We start from the raw sequence: 16,511 nt of genomic DNA, 5'->3' as shown, positions 1-16,511 counted from the left end.
CATGGTGCCCACTCCCCATACCCCAAGCAGGTCACCGGGGCCTTTGAGATAGGAGCAAGGAACTCCCAACACTGTCTCCACTTTCTTGGAACAGTCTGAGGAGATTCCCACGGGAACAAAACGTTGAAGGTCAAGCAGGATCCAGAATCTTGGATGTGTGGCAATTAGCACTTTAATGAATAAGTCAACTGTGACTACTGGAATGATAACCATCTCAGCTCTTACTGGAGAGCTGCCCTCTGGAAGCCAGAGCTTATAGGAACAACCAGTAGATAACACGAGCAGAGACTGAATCCTAGGTCTTTTTTTTTTTTTTTTCACATTATAAACCAGCCAGTTTATTATTCTGTAGTAAGTTGGATAACTTTTACCATGCAGACTGATGTACCTATATCAGCATGAACGGTGCATGTTCTTCCTAAAGCAGTTACATGGAAAACCAAGTTATTATCAAGTTACTTGGAACTATGAAATCCAAACAAGGGGAGGCCAATCTTAAAACCTACATCTCCCTCATCCATGAAGCTAGGGCACATTTTAGGCACATTAGGGCACATCCACCACAGGAACAGCCCAGCCTCCAGAGTTTTGCTATTGCCTCTTCCTTCCCCATCTTGGCTCTAGCCAAGCACTGTCATCTACAGCTTTAGGATCAGCCAGCTTGGTCTCCAAGTCCTATTGATGCCCACTGGTTTTTATTGTTACCTCTACTGTTATTGACAGTTAAGGTACTGAGAGGGGCACATCAATTACTCCCATGTTCCAACTAGAAGACACAACAATTTTGTTGGGATGTTTTCCCAACCCCACCCTACTCAAGTTTTACCACCTAATGTGCTTTATAAAGGTTCTTCCCGTTTCCATTAGCACTTACACAGTACCTATAAATTCACCTGACTAATGTAACTTAATTCCTAATTGACGTTTTTTTTTTTTTTTTTCACATTTTTTTTTATTGGTGTTCAATTTACTAACATACAGAATAATACCCAGTGCCCGTCACCCATTCACTCCCACCCCCCGCCCTCCTCCCCTTCTACCACCCCTAGTTCGTTTCCCAGAGTTAGCAGTCTTTACGTTCTGTCTCCCTTTCTGATATTTCCCACACATTTCTTCTCCCTTCCCTTATTTTCCCTTTCACTATTATTTATATTCCCCAAATGAATGAGAACATATAATGTTTGTCCTTCTCCGACTGACTTACTTCACTCAGCATAATACCCTCCAGTTCCATCCACGTTGAAGCAAATGGTGGGTATTTGTCATTTCTAATAGCTGAGTAATATTCCATTGTATACATAAACCACATCTTCTTTATCCATTCATCTTTCGTTGGACACCGAGGCTCCTTCCACAGTTTGGCTATAGTGGCCATTGCTGCTAGAAACATCGGGGTGCAGGTGTCCCGGAGTTTCATTGCATTTGTATCTTTGGGGTAAATCCCCAACAGTGCAATTGCTGGGTCGTAGGGCAGGTATATTTTTAACTGTTTGAGGAACCTCCACACAGTTTTCCAGAGTGGCTGCACCAGTTCACATTCCCACCAACAGTGACGTTTTTAATTAGAGTTTTTATTCTTTCTCTTTCTTGATCAGTGATTTCCAACCACACAGGAGTTAATGAAACTTTTCTATTGTTCAAAGACTTTTTTTGATGACCCTTAATAGTACTAAATTGAGGACTGCATTTTCTTGAATCCTAGGTCTTATTTGAAAATCGTAGCCTACTGCTGGGTTGCCATATAGCCATTCATCGACCAGCTGAGAAAGAAAACTCGGCTCACCCACTATTTCTTCTCTTTTAAAAATATTTTTCCTCTAATGGCTTGTTTTCTAACTGAGAAACTTACTGCTTATACAGTGGCTTATTTCTCTACCAGTGAACTATTAATTGTTTAAATGTCCTAAGGTGACAGTGGGAAAAAGCAGACTCCTGGGGACTTCTCATACAATTGTACGTTCAGTTGAATTTTGCAGTCATGTGAATCAGAGGCTTTCTCATACCCAGAAATGCTTGGTGACAGGTTTAGGGATGGGAAGGTGCTCATGAAGTAAGAGTGCCCAAGGTTTCCAAACCCCAGGGCCGCCTTCCCCTCCTTGGCTTTTCCAGGACACAGCAGGCCCAAGAGCAAGATCAGGAATGAAAGGGAAAGACGTAGATTACTTGAGGACCCGTGACACACCAGAGATGAGGTTTGAGGGCAAACCCAAACATCAGTTCGCTCGGGCCACCCCACCCAATCTGAGAGAAGGCTCATCTTTGCCCCAGAGACAAGTTCTGTCCCAGTGGTGGGGCCAGGTGGGTATCCAGGCTGATGGGCCCTCCAACAGGAAGCAGGCAGGGCCATCGCCATCTCCACGGTGGGAGGTACAACTAAGGTGAATCCAACATTTCAACTGAGAGTTTGCCCAACAGCAAGTGGCTAGGGGAAGGGAGGTTGCCACAGCCCCCCTGAACTTGGTGGCCTTTCTGCGGCTGGTTCTGCTGTCCTGCTCCCTCCCACTGGTCTTAAGGCTTAAGGCTTCAGTAGTGCCTCCTTCAAAGATCAATACTAAGCAGGTAGAAATCAGCCTGGGGCTAAGTGAAGGCCCTGGAAACACCTCAAACCATCAGGCAGGAAAAAGACACGAGGCAGAGGGAGAGCCTACACAACCAACCGTGACAGGAACAAAACCAGGCTGCCGTTTAATACTACTCTTCTCAGCCAAAAAGCAAGAACAGCAAGCACTGTAGGGAAGAAGGTAGAACAGACTCTCATGTTCCTGCAGACGATGCCATTGTCCACATAGAAAATCCAAGACAATTTATGCATACACTACTGAGATTAGTAAAAGTTCAGCAAGATTGCAGAGATCAGGGGATCCCTGGGTGGCACAGAGGTTTGGCGCCTGCCTTTGGCCCAGGGCGTGATCCTGGAGACCGGGGATCGAATCCCACGTCAGGCTCCCGGTGCATGGGGCCTGCTTCTCCCTCTACTTGTGTCTCTACCTCTCTCTCTCTCTCTCTCTCTCTCTCTCTCTGTGACTATCATAAAAAAATAAAAAATAAATTACCTCTCTCCCAAGAATATTTAAAAAAAAAAAAGATTGCAGAGATCAAGAGCAATGCACAAAGTTCAAAGTATTTTTTTTAAGGGAAAAGAAAATGCAGAGTGATAATGTGAGGGGCAGGGATTTGGAACAGGTCAGAGACTGAGACATCTGGATGAATCCATGCCCCTTCTTCCCACTCAAACCAAAAATATGGAAAGCTTCATGAATTTGCATGTCATCCTTGCGCTGGGGCCATGCTAATCCTCTCTGTATCATTCCAATTTTAGTATATGTGCTGCCGAAGCGAGCACCATAGTATTTTCTTTACAAGTGCAAAGACCAGATGGGAAATGCGATTGGAAATGTGTCATTCGTTTGTCACTACAGCAAAATCTCACTTCATGGAGGTCATGAAGTTCCTATAGAAAACTGTCACTTATTGAAAGATATAAAAGAAACATTAAGTAAATGGTGAGAAATGTCAATTGCATGGATAAGGAAGATTCAGTATTTTATGTGAATTCTCCAAAATATATATATTCAATGAAAATTAAATCCAAATTCCATTGAAATACATGGGGAACCTAGGTTCTAAGTTCCAAAGCATATATGGTTCTACAGCATATACGGAAGAATATGTGTGGAAAAGCAGCTTAAGAAATGTCTGGAATGATATTATACCTGGAATTTGCAACAGAAGAATGGGGGGGGGTGGTGGAAACCAGGAGGAAGGCATGAACCTATAATCCTTGAAACTGGGCAGTATGCACACAGGAGGTCACTGACTCTGGTATGTTTAAAATGTTCTGTAATATAAGGTTTTAAAAAGTTTATGAAGAAATAATAGCTAAAACTTTTCCTGAATAAAAAAAAATTAATTTAAGAGAAAGCAAACACATTATACAGGTAGAGTCACATATGGCATGTGATGTATTTGGGAATTTGGTGATCCCACGGAGGTGGTGTCCCAAGTCCGTGGGGAAACTGGGCACATTCCATATAGAAGGTAAGAGAGTGGAGTTCCATATTCAGAAATCCCATTAAACAAGACTCTTGGTTACATAGAAAATGAATAAAAGCCTAAATGTGACCAACCAAAAACTGGTAGGACAAAAGATAGGCAACATAGGACTTTTTAAATGGTTAACATCGTGTGAAAGAGGAAAAGCAGAATAATACACATAGCATGGTGCCCTGTCCTGAAAGTAACACCTTCAAAATGCAATTTTATATAATGGATACATGGAAGTACCTAACATTTTTTAAAAAGGAGTAAAAATATAGAAAGAAAACATACCAAACCAGTTACCACCATGTGAATAAGGATGAGACTTTATGTTGATGTTGTTTAAAGATTTTATTTAGGGATGCCCAGGTGGCTCAGTGGTTGGGCGTCTGCCTTTGGCTCAGGTTGTGATCCCAGGGTCCTGGGATCGAGTCCCACATCAGGTCCCCCCACAGGGAGCCTGCTTCTCCCTCTGCCTATGTCTCTGCCTCTCTCTGTGTCTCTCATGAATAAACAAATAAAATCTTTTAAAAAATAAAAAAAAGGGATCCCTGGGTGGCACAGCGGTTTGGCGCCTGCCTTTGGCCCAGGGCGCGATCCTGGAGACCCGGGATCAAATCCCATGTCGGGCTCCCGGTGCATGGAGCCTGCTTCTCCCTCTGCCTATGTCTCTGCCTCTCTCTCTCTCTCTATGTGACTATCATAAATAAATAAAAAAATAATAATAAATAATAATAAAAATAAATCTTTATTTTTTAAAATATTTTATTTATTTATTTATTTTAAAGATTTTATTTATTTATTTATTTATTTATTTATTTATTTATTTATTTATGAGAGACACAGGGGGAGAGAGAGGGACCCTGATGTGGGACTTGATCCCAGGACTCCAGGATCATGCCCTGGGCCAAAGGCAGGCGCTAAACCGCTGAGCCACCCAGGGATCCAAAAAGATTTTATTTATTTGCGAGAGAGCACATGTACAAGTAGGGGGAGGGACAGAGGGAGAGAGAATCTCAAGCAGATTCTGCACTGACCACAGAGCCTGATTCTAGGCTCAATCCCACGACCCGGAGATCACAACCTGAGCTGAAACCAAGAGCCAGGCGCTCAACTGACTGAGCCACCCAGGGGCTGCTTGTTTTTGTTTTTGTTTTTGTTTTAATTTTTTAAGTAAACTCTACCCCCAACGTAATTGCTCAAACTCACATCTCTGAGATGGAGTCTCACACTCCACCAGTTGTACCAGCCTTGGGCCCCTATTCCTTTTCTTTTAAAAAGCCTAGAAACACATCTGACGAGATATTTATGTAAATCTGGGTTATGAGAATATGACCGTGTTTTGTAAAGATTCTTTGTACTTTTCCTGTATCTCTAAAAAAAATTGTTTTCATTTCGAAATTACAAAAAAGGCAAAGAAATAAATCATTAAAAGGAACAGCATCAGTAAACAAAATCAGAGTGAGGATCAGTAAACAAAATCAGATGCAGACAATGCCAAGGGCAGGGGAGCAGATGCCTGGGGGGGCTGCAGAACAGGACTGAGGAAGCAGCTGCTCTGGCTCACGCATGAGGGGAGGAGAATCACCGACGTGTCTGCCACCAGAGAAGCTGGAGGCACCGGGATAACATGCTGGGAAGCGCAGTCCTTGACGCTGGACAGACCTGGGGCATTGCCCTGGACGCCGGCAGAGTGGCAGAGTGGCCGTGGGGGCAAGGACGGATGGCTACGGAGACCCTAGGGAAAGGGTGCGGGCCCGTGAGGCTCTTAAAGAAGAGGACAGAAGAAATAAAAGGGGGGAGAGGAAGATGGGAGAGCAGAAAGCTATCTCAAAACAATGAAAACTTTTATCTGTCGATCTGCAACAGGGGAAAAGGTGATGCAGGAAGATTGACATCATAAACCATCTTAATTAAGTAACTGACCTTGCAGAATAGGGCAGGATGTGTGGCGCCCAGAGAGAACACTGTCCGTCTGGCGGGAAGGGGTGCTGGCTTTCTTTCCAGCAAGCTCCAGTGGCTCATGTTCCACCCTGGGGACACGTACATTCTCGCCCTACAATGCCTGACTTTGTTTAGTTGTGGTTCTATGGGGGTGATTCTTCAGCCAAGAATCTGCATTTCTGTTGTGAAATAACAGCATTGGATCAGGTGAATTTGAAGACCTCCCTTGGCTTTATTCAGTGATTCTGGATCTGGGCAGCAGCCCCTTCCCCACTGCCTCCAGGCAGGCAGGAGGAGGTGGTTACAGAACGGGAGGACCTAAGAGCAAGAGGAAAAGGTGGTTCCCTGGGGGTCTGGCCACCCGCCTGACCTCATCTCTCCTTGGGGTGGTGAGGGGACCTGGGCAACAGATGGAAAGAAACATTTCCCGACTGACAGATTAAGGCCACAGCTCTGGGAGAGGTTGAAACTGGAATTAGGTTGGGTATTAAGCCCTGGTTTGGGAGCTCTGTCTAAGTGACACCAACTCAGCCATCCAAGTGCCCCCAGAAAAGCCTGTTTTGATTCAGTCTGTCTGGCCTCTGATAAACTGTGCTCTACATATGGAAACTATTCTCTGTGCAGGTTTACCTTGGGGACCAGATTCGGGAAAGCAGAGTCTGAAGCAGAGTCTGAGCTTTGGGCTCAAAGGTGGAGGGACCTCCTGAAGCATCTAATTCCTGCAGACATTCCCAACCAGGGTCTGAATGGAGCAGCCTGCAGCAGGTGGGCAGGCTGTAGAGAAGATCCCTCCAGAAGCCAGAGCCAAGGAAAGGTACTGGGGCCACGGAGCAGATGGAGGGGGTCTCCCTCAGCCTGTTGGTGGTCTCAGGCCAAGAGGACAGGTGGCTGAGGAAGTCTCAGTGAGGAAGCACAGGTAATTCACAGGAGCCAGCTGAGGGTAGCTGACTCTGCGAGCTGGGCATAATTTGCTTCTTGAATAGCTTAATCCTGGGCTTGCCCTCTCCACTGGGCCACGCATGGCAGGAAAGCTCTGAAAGGACCTCCAGAGGTGGTTCCTCCTCATGGTTCATTCACTGTCAAGACTGGACCATGTGGCTCAAGCGATTTTCCAACACTTCACATCCAGTTAGAGAGAACCAGAACTCAGTTGTAGCTTTTATTGGGGTCTTATTTCACTCTTCTTTGTTGAGAAGATCAAATATCTAATATTTACGCTTTCTCCATTTAATTTTTTAAAATATGTTTTAAAATGTTTTATATAATGTATTTATATTTACACTTATATTTTATACTTATATACAATAGCCTGTTATAGTAATGATATAGGTAACTATACTGCATACCATATTTTATACTATAAATACTTTGTATACATACAATATATGATACATAGTACATAATATATACAGTATAATATACAGTATATATGGCATATATTACATAGAATATATAGTACATTTAATATCTTTATTAAATATTTATTAAATATCATTATTATCTATCATGTCATTTATTTTGCAATATACAGTAATAACTATATAGTTACATATTATATGATATTATAAATTACATAGTTGTAGAACTATATTATACACAATTACCTAATCATCATGATATATAATAATACAATTTGTCATATACGCGAGTGTGTGTATATCTGCATCCAAACACAATGTTACTGGGTTCATTCCATGGTGTCCTCACTGCCGAACTCATCTGGAGGACACTTTCTTGGGTCTTTTTCTTCCTCTGCTGGAATGTCAGGTCATGGTTCTTCCTGCATACCCCTGAGGAGACTCTTCTGCAACCTTCTATGTCCCGGGCTCACAGTATCTCCAACGGTGACAAGCCTGACTTTGTATTTTCTCACATGTGGCATTTCTTTCTCTTTTACACAATGATGCAGCAAAGCGACTTTTTCCTCTCAAGCCCCCGGTATTTTTCCCACGGACAATATTAATCCCACAGATCACAGGAGTGGTGGCATCTGTAGGAACTCTCTTCTTGGGGCGCAGCTCATGGACAATAAACTGGCCACACACAACTGGAGGTGAGCAGCAAATGTTACTTTCTGTGTGCATTCACAATTGTGCTTCGTAGGTTGAGAAAACACCTTGTATAAATAAACTTGATGAGGTTGGGATTTAAAGGCAGGAAGCAGCTGGCAGCCCAAACGGCCTTTTGGTCTGTCATCTGTTTAAACACGCAGGAAGGGTCTTGTGAGCTTTAAAGTAAATACAAAGGCACATTTGAGCCATATATAAAAGAGACTTAAAACAAACCCTGCTTAATCCTTTCAAACGGTGTAGCTCCCCCAGCGGAAACAGACTATGCCAGTTAGATGAACATCTTGACAAACAAAGTGTCTCAGGGCCACACCACGAGGGGAGGTAGGTGTGTTTATTCAATGAGATCCTCCGGAGGAATGCCAACTGCATTTCTGAATGCACAAATGTGCCAAATGAAGGCAGAACACTAGGCAGAGGAGATGCCAGTGAGCGCCCCAAGGCCTACGCAAGCAATAAGGGAAAGGTAAAAATGGAATTTCACAGCTAGCATCATGTAAGGAAATCTGCTGGATCTTTTAATATAACCAATCAACACAGTGTGCTTCGTGTGGCTACTGATGCAGCTGGCTTTAGACGTGAAATGCCAGCCTCACAGGCAAATGCTTCTCAGGAGTGAAATTTGTATTTGCACCAGGCGGTATTGTTGATGACAGGCATGGTGTTGTACCGCAGAGTAGAACTGGCCATCCTGCATGACTGCAACCCATGCCCACTGATCAATAAGTGACTCTCCATGTCCACCACCACCGCCCCAGCCCAACAGCCTTCACGCCACTCCCATTCTGGGAAATCTGATGATGTGCTCAAAATTGTTGAACATGCTGCGCAATTAATTTTCCTAATTATGTAACTTTGTGGACACATCAAAAGAAGCATTCTGGAAAGTTACTTAAAGTGAACGTATAGGGCATGATATCTCACTTGTGAATTTCATCAGTGGAAAAGACATAGCTTCATTGGTATTCGATGAAGTTTAATCATATTAAGTTATTACCACAATTAGGCATACAAAGTCACCAATAAACATTTTGCTGAATTCATTAGCAGATGTGAAAAGTCACTGAGGAACATTTAATCTTATAATGCTCTCAGCAAATCAGCAAAGAAAATGCCAGAGAAACTTGCATATACGATGCTCTTGGAACTGGAAAATGTATTATGTCCTCTGCAGTAGGCTCTCGCTTCTCCTCATGGTCTGGGATGACATCCTCTTGTTCCAGGGGCTGCAGGAAGAGGCTGGCTCAAGAGCCAGCTTCTCTGAGTCCAGGCTCTGCCACCTGCCTGCTGTGTGAGCTGATGGCAGTAAACGTAGTCAAGATAATGTTGTTGTGAAAATTAAATTAGTTAATATATGTAAAATATTCAGAATGGCACTGGGGGGAGGCTAGTAATAGAGGAGCTGGTTATTATCAGCATTATTGCATCATGGTCATTGTACAGCTCTTCTCTGTAAATATTTTTGTGTGATCAACAATGTTTTTGTTGTTGTCTTTGTTGTCTTAGTAAAACATGCCAAAAGCATACACTGCAGATGTGGCAAATTTCACAAAAAATTGGTATTAATGCTTGGCACAAGATAACAAAGCATGAGTTGAGGCAGGCCAGACTATGCTATGTTGACAAACAACTGGGAAATGTTTGTCACTGGAAAGAGAGATCACTATTACATGGTCTTGCCACATGCACATCTTGTCTGAACTGGAAGGCTCCACCCTGTGTGCTCACAGGAGGTGCTGGGACTCCAGGTTCTTTCATGACAGAGCAGGACTAGAGAGACACTGTACATTTTTCCTGACTTTGATGTTTCCACTTGGAAGTGATATGCATGATTTCTGTTTCCATTTCATTGGTTAAAGGAAGTCCCACAGAAAGATATAGGACAGAGAAGGGAGGGAAGCCTGAAACATTTGGGGAGCAGTGACTCCCTACTCATTTTAAGCTGAGGTTTGGCTCTCACCTACCACATGCAGAAACAAATAGACCATATGGCTCAACAATAGGGTTAAGGGCTCCCCATCCTGGTGTGTCTCCAAGAGAACTGTAAAGATTGCATCTTTTCCCCTCTCTGGGAGCCTATGTGCTCAATATTTTGAAATCTTCTAATCTTTTCTTGTTGCTTTCCTAATTAGCAAGCTGCTATCAACTCCTGGAAACACAAAGAGAAGAGGCATTTCTTTGGTGGTGACGTGTGAGAAGATGGTGCCAAGACAGAATATGATGTCTAGGACATTAAATTGCAAAGGAAAGGAAATCAGAGGTTTTCCTTCTTCCCACTCTGGGAGTTAGCAGTTTCTAGCTCAGAAGAGCTGTGATGTGGGTATACATTGCTACACACATATAAAGCCATTTGTAGAATGTACATTTTACATTTTTCCAATAAAATTTTTTCAGTTCTGAGAAGGTACATAAAGCATATAAGTTAATAAAGTATTATTTGGGTTGCTTGTTCCTGTTCACTGCTGTAAAAAAGTAAATTATAATACTGTAATTAAGGCATTGAAGAATGGATAAGGATGGTCTGTGTTTTAATTGTAAATTATACATCATTTAGAGTCTGATGTATAAAGTAAAATACCAATTTTGCCACTGTTATCTAGTTGACCTTGGCCACTTTAATTTCCTTATCTGAAAAAGGTGAGAAATACTGTTTTTTTTATCAGTTTTAAGCCACAGTGTATCATAGCTTAAATGGTAGTATTCTTTTCTGGCTATGATACAGAACTGTATTTTTTAAAGATGGTGCCTTGGATCCAGTGAAATCCAGAAATAGCAGTTTTGGAAGGCCGTTGGGATGATAAATCAAGATTATATGAATGTCAAATGTTTTATAAAGCTACATAAATCCTAGCTATTATTTTAAAGCAGGAATTGCTCAAACTATGTCTTTTTCTCAAACTTGTAAAAATATTAAAACACAGTATGAGAAAATAAAAATGGTTCTGGTCAGAGTAACTTATATGATAACAATGATAATGTACCCCAGAGATTTCATGAGTCTCATTTGTACACCAGGAGGAGGAAATGAGGTGCTGAGACCCGCAACATTACAGAAGTGTGCAGTTTCAGCAGCTAAGAGCGAGTGAGCGTCTTTTGCTCCAATCAGCCATACTCCAAGCCTTGATGCTTCCCATGCCTTTGTGTGCTGAAGCCAAAACATTTCTCTTATTCACGTATCCCTCCCAGTTATGTATCTTTGGGGGTTGGGCATGTTTAAAATTTAAAAAGTTGGGTGAGTGTGGCTTGCTTTCTATAATGACATTCTAAACAATTGAGGTTCAGAATGCAAGGAGAACTGATAGACCCATGGATCTCAGAGAATCTGAGAATTAGAGGGGAACTTCATGATCGTTGTTCTCCAGGTGAAGAAACCAAAACTCAGAAAACACAACAATTTCAAATATTCTCTGGGTCTGTATCACTAAGATCTAGAGTCACCCACTCATTTCATTTTCACTCAACCTATTTTATGAAATGCTTCACATGCACCAAGCCATACCCTTTTTTCTTTTCTACTTATTGCATGGCCTGGAAGCAATGCAGTTGAGGGTAAGTACGCCTCCAGCCTGAAAGAATTGGTGGCCAGGAAGTGACTCAAACCCTGGGAAAGAGAACCCAATTTCTAGAGAAAAATTTACTTGTCTAATACAAGTAATGTCCTTGAGGCCTTAGGTACAGATAGAATAGCACAACAAATGGGAACCCTGTGCATTGCTTGCGATTTGAACTTTGGCATCCACTAGATTCTGTTTAACACTTTACTGGCTCTGGAGCAGGCCTTTCCTTATCTCTGGGTTCTTGAACCATCTAGATATTTATATTCTTGGGCAGCCTGGGTGGCTCAGCAGTTTAGCGCCGCCTTCAGCCCAGGGTGTGATCCCAGGATCTGGGATCGAGTCCTACATCGGGCTCCCTGCATGGAGCCTGCTTCTCCCTCTGCCTGTGTCTCTGACTCTTTCTCTCTCTCTGTGTCTCTCATGAATAAATAATAAATAGATATTTATATTCTTTCTATTTCCTTTTCCTACTCTCTTTTAAACCATGCCCACTCTAGCCAGCTCTTTAGTCAGTTCCAGGTCAAATCTAAACTCTTCCCTCTTGACTATCAACTTGGGTTGAAACTTTCCTCCCTCTGAATCCTGTTGTGCTAACAATAGATGCCGTTCACTTGGGATTTCCTACTTCCCCCTAATTCAGTTAGTGATCATTGTCAGCCAGAAGTAGGCTTTGTAAGCTCTCAAACTGACTCTAATACTTTTCTGTGAATTAGGATCTGGCAAGTTTTGACTCTACTTCTTGTGACTCGATGGGTGATTACAAGTCACATAATTACACTTAGAAACTGGACATCATTACTTAATGTTTTCAAAACTTGATCCCTAATGATATTCCGGGTGTCAGAAGGCATGCTGGATACTTATTATGCTTACTTTCAAGCAAGATTAACCCTCAAAGTTGACCATCATACAGAGTAAACTGCTATCCTTGAAAGCAAGTTTTTTTTCTCTGAATGAGTGGTTTTGATTGTACATTTTTCCAATATATATTTTTTTCATGTCTGAGATGGTACATAAAGCATATAAGTCAGTAATGTACTTTTTGGATTGCCAATTCCCATTTACTGATGTGTAATAAATCACAATTACTATAATTAAGACAATGAAAAACAGCTTAGTTTGATCTAATTTTTGGTTGTAAAAATCTAATTTCATCAAATTTATGTGAATAAAGGTAACAAGGGAAATTTAGTTTGTTTTTCAAGTTTTAATTGCTGGTGTGGCTGATGAATGATATTATATGGATCAAGTATGGCATGGTCTGCAAACGTTTTCCTTTGCAGGCCATATATTCTGTGTTCATGAATCAACGCTGTCATTGTAGCAGGAAAGCAGCCACATATAATCCGTGGATGATTGGGCATAATTGTTTTTCATTAAAGCTTTATTTACAAAAAGAGATATTGGCTGGATTTGGCTGGAGCATAATTTGTTGACTCTTGGTCTAAAGATCTGAAATATTTACTTAAATCTGTTCAACAGAATAGACACTATGCTAAATAATAGGAGAGAATAATAAAAAAGATGGAATTTAGAGTTTTTCAGGAGACAATAGTTTCTTTTTTTTTAAGATTTTATTTTTAAGTAATCTCTATGCTCAACATGGGGCTTAAACTCACAACCCTGAGATTAAGAGTCACATGGTCTATTGGCTGAGCCAGTCAGGTGCCTCTGGGGACAATAGTTTCAATTATTTACATTTTAATTAGGTTATTTGAAACAAAATATTTGACTACAAAATACACCTTCAGAAGTCAAAAATGAATCATACAATCAAAATATTTCTTTCACTGGTCTGGCATGGTACCTACATTTTCAGAAATATAGTTCCTATTCCTAGTGAGGTTCAATACACCTATAAAATCCAAGTATGTCTGGAGTTTGGGGCTACTATCTGTAGGTTTGTTACATTTTCATGAATTTACCTACAGTTAGAGGTTTGAACTACATTTGGGTAAAAATGGGTTGTCTGTTGGCTGCAAAAGTTCTATAGACACTTTTTTCCTAGCTGATTAATGTTGTAAGATTAGAATATTTTTGGATTTTAGTTAAAGATGACAACATAGGAAGATCTTGAACTCACCTCTTACCACAGACACAAAATCTACAACTACATATGGACAGTTTCCTCTGAAATAAACCTAAAACCTAGCAGATTGAACCTGCTCATTGGCCAAATGCTCACTGAACACGCCGAAGCAGGTTAGGGAGACTGAGTAAACCCAACCCTGGTGCAGTGACCCACAATCAGAAAGGGACTCAAAACCTGGAGCTTCTTCTGAGGAGTGAAAGGTTTGAACCTCACATTGGGAACTCCAACTTTTAGGCCTTGCACCTAAGAGATGAGCACCCAAAACTTCTAGCTTTGAAACCCAATGGGACTCATTTCCGTAATAGCCATAAAGCTAGAGAGAACTAAGAAATAGCTCTTTTAAAAAAAAATTTTTTTAATTTATCTTTTGAGAGATAGAGAGAGAGAGAATGAGCAGGGGAAGGCAGAGGGAGAATAGGCTCCCCGCTGAGCAAGGAGCCAGATATGGGACTTGATCCTAGGACTCTGGGATCACAACACACAGAGTTCAGACTCACACAGTGCAGAGCAGCCAACTATACCTAGACTTTATGTGAAACATGATTTTTTTTTAAGATTTTATTAATTTATTCATGAAAGACACACAGAGATAGGCAGAGATATAGGCAGAGGGAGAAGCAGGCTTCCTATGAGGAGTCCAATGTGGGACTCAGTCCCAGGACCCGGGATGACAACCCAAGCCAAAGGCCAATGCTTAACCAACTGAGCACCAGGCGCCCAGAAATGGCTCTTAAAAGGTTTATATGCTTAGACCCACCCAGGGCAGAACAACCAACTGTGCCTAGACTTTATGTGAAGCATGAGTTTTGCTTATATTAAAGTGTAAGCCATTGGGCAGGTATCTAATATATATATATATACCTGCTGGGATAGTTTCCAGGGATAGAGATCAGTGAGCACCATCTTCATGCTCTCCCTCTGTCTTCTGTCTTGCTCCAGCTGGTGGGCACAATCCTTTCTCTCCCAGTGGGCACTATTTGCATGCTCCCACTATGCCTTGATGGAGCTGGCAGGTGCCATTTTTGTGCCCCCAATCTACCTGCTGCATTTCAGAGTGCCAATATCTCCTGGATGGAAGTCTTTACATGCATCTGGTGCCCTGGTTTTTGTGGCTGCCTCTCAGGGCACTCCCCTTGATTGCCTAGTTCTGAAGACCAGGAGGCCATGCATTACTGGGTCCCATGGGACTGTAACAATCAGAGAGACAATTCTTGGCAGGCTACCACTCTCAGGTCACTAAACAGATAGTATAGTGCAACACATGCTGTCTTTCTGTGAAAGAGGCCTATTTGCTTGGCCTGGAACTTTAGCCTGAGACACAAGATTCAGGTCTGGCACACATCAAGGACCCTATACAGCTACTCTCAGGGAATGTAGGCTGGTGTTTACCATCTTTGCACTCTCCCTTTGCTTCATGACAGCCCACTGGTATCTCCCAGAAAGGACTTAATACACTCATCTGGAACTCTGAGTTTTGCAGCTGCCACCTGGGAACACCTCCAGATAGCCTGGCTCTAGAGCTCCATGGGGCTCATGCTTTCACTCCCACATACCTGCATACTTTGAAAGCTGCTTCCTGAAGATTTGGCTTCCAGTCAACCTGCATTTAAGGGCTGACTGAGATCCTTCCCTTTGGGACATTAATAAGTCTTAGACATCCCCACATACTCAGAGTTGTTAAGAATTAAATAGGCTGCTTGGACAAAGATGAAGGTTTGAGAGACAACCAAGAGCAAAGATAGGGTTAAATGAAAAGGTTTCTTCCTGCAGGAGGCCACTCCAAGACTGAGAGAGCTGGCTATTTCATCTAACGCAGAGAAACCAACAGAGAGTCGATCAAAATGAATAAACAAAGGGATATATTCCAAATAAAAGAACAAGATAAAAATCTCAGAGAAAAAACCTTAATAAAATAGTAACAAATAATTTAGCTGATAAAGAGTCTAAAGTAATGGTCATAAAAAAAACTCACCAAACACAGGAGAAACATAGATGAACACAGTAAGAACTGCAACAAAGAGATACAAATATAAGGAAGTACCAAATAGATGTCAAAGAAGTGAAGAATTCCAATAACTGAACTGGAAAAATACAATATACAGGTTCAAGAGCAAACTGGATGAAGCAGAATAGATCAGTACCTTGAAGACAAGGAAGTGGAACTCATCCAATCACAAGAGCAAAAAGGAAAAAAAGAATGAAAAATAAATGAAGATAGCCTAAGGGACTTATGAGACAACATCAAGTAAGTCAATATTTGCAGCATGGGGTCCCAGAAGGAGAAGAGAGAGAGAAGGGGCAACATACTCACTTGAAGAAATAATAGGTGAAAACATCCCTAACCTGGGGAAGAAAACAGAATCCAGATCCAAGAAGCCCAGGGTGTCCAACTAAGAGGGACACAAAGAACCCCACATCAACATACATCCCAAATAAAAGTATAGACTCTTGGTTTCAGCTCAGGTCATGATCTCATGGTCGTGGGATTGAGCCCCTTATTGGGTTCTGCACCTAGTGCAGAGTCTGCTTCAGATTCTCTCTCTCTCTTCCTCTGTCTTCCTGCTCACACTTTCTCTCAAATTAATTAATTAATTAAAATCTTTGAAAATACAAAATAAGAAGTATTCAAACTTAAGTTGTAATCAAATTAAATTAAAATACACTGTTATAAATATGTTGTTTTATATGAGCCTTGGGATAACCACAAAGCAAAAACCCACTGTGGAAACACAGAAGAGAAAGGAATCTAAGCACACCACTCAAGAAAATCTTCAAACCAGAAAGGAAGAGAGCAGAGAAGGAACAGAGAAC

The 16,511-nt window shown here is 41.7% G+C and overlaps 1 non-coding gene across 1 annotated transcript; it reads right to left on the bottom strand.

The window, feature by feature from the left end:
- Positions 1–3,236: 3,236 nt before the first annotated feature.
- Positions 3,237–3,343, bottom strand: LOC144296650 (U6 spliceosomal RNA). Its single transcript, XR_013363665.1, has one exon. It is a non-coding gene; the product is annotated as a U6 spliceosomal RNA (small nuclear RNA).
- Positions 3,344–16,511: the final 13,168 nt, after the last annotated feature.

Source organism: Canis aureus, chromosome 24 (genome assembly GCF_053574225.1).
Source record: "Canis aureus isolate CA01 chromosome 24, VMU_Caureus_v.1.0, whole genome shotgun sequence".
Classification (NCBI taxonomy): Eukaryota; Metazoa; Chordata; class Mammalia; order Carnivora; family Canidae; genus Canis; species Canis aureus.
The sequence above is the reverse complement of the archived record's forward strand: the minus strand, read 5'-3'. Positions and strand labels throughout refer to the sequence as shown.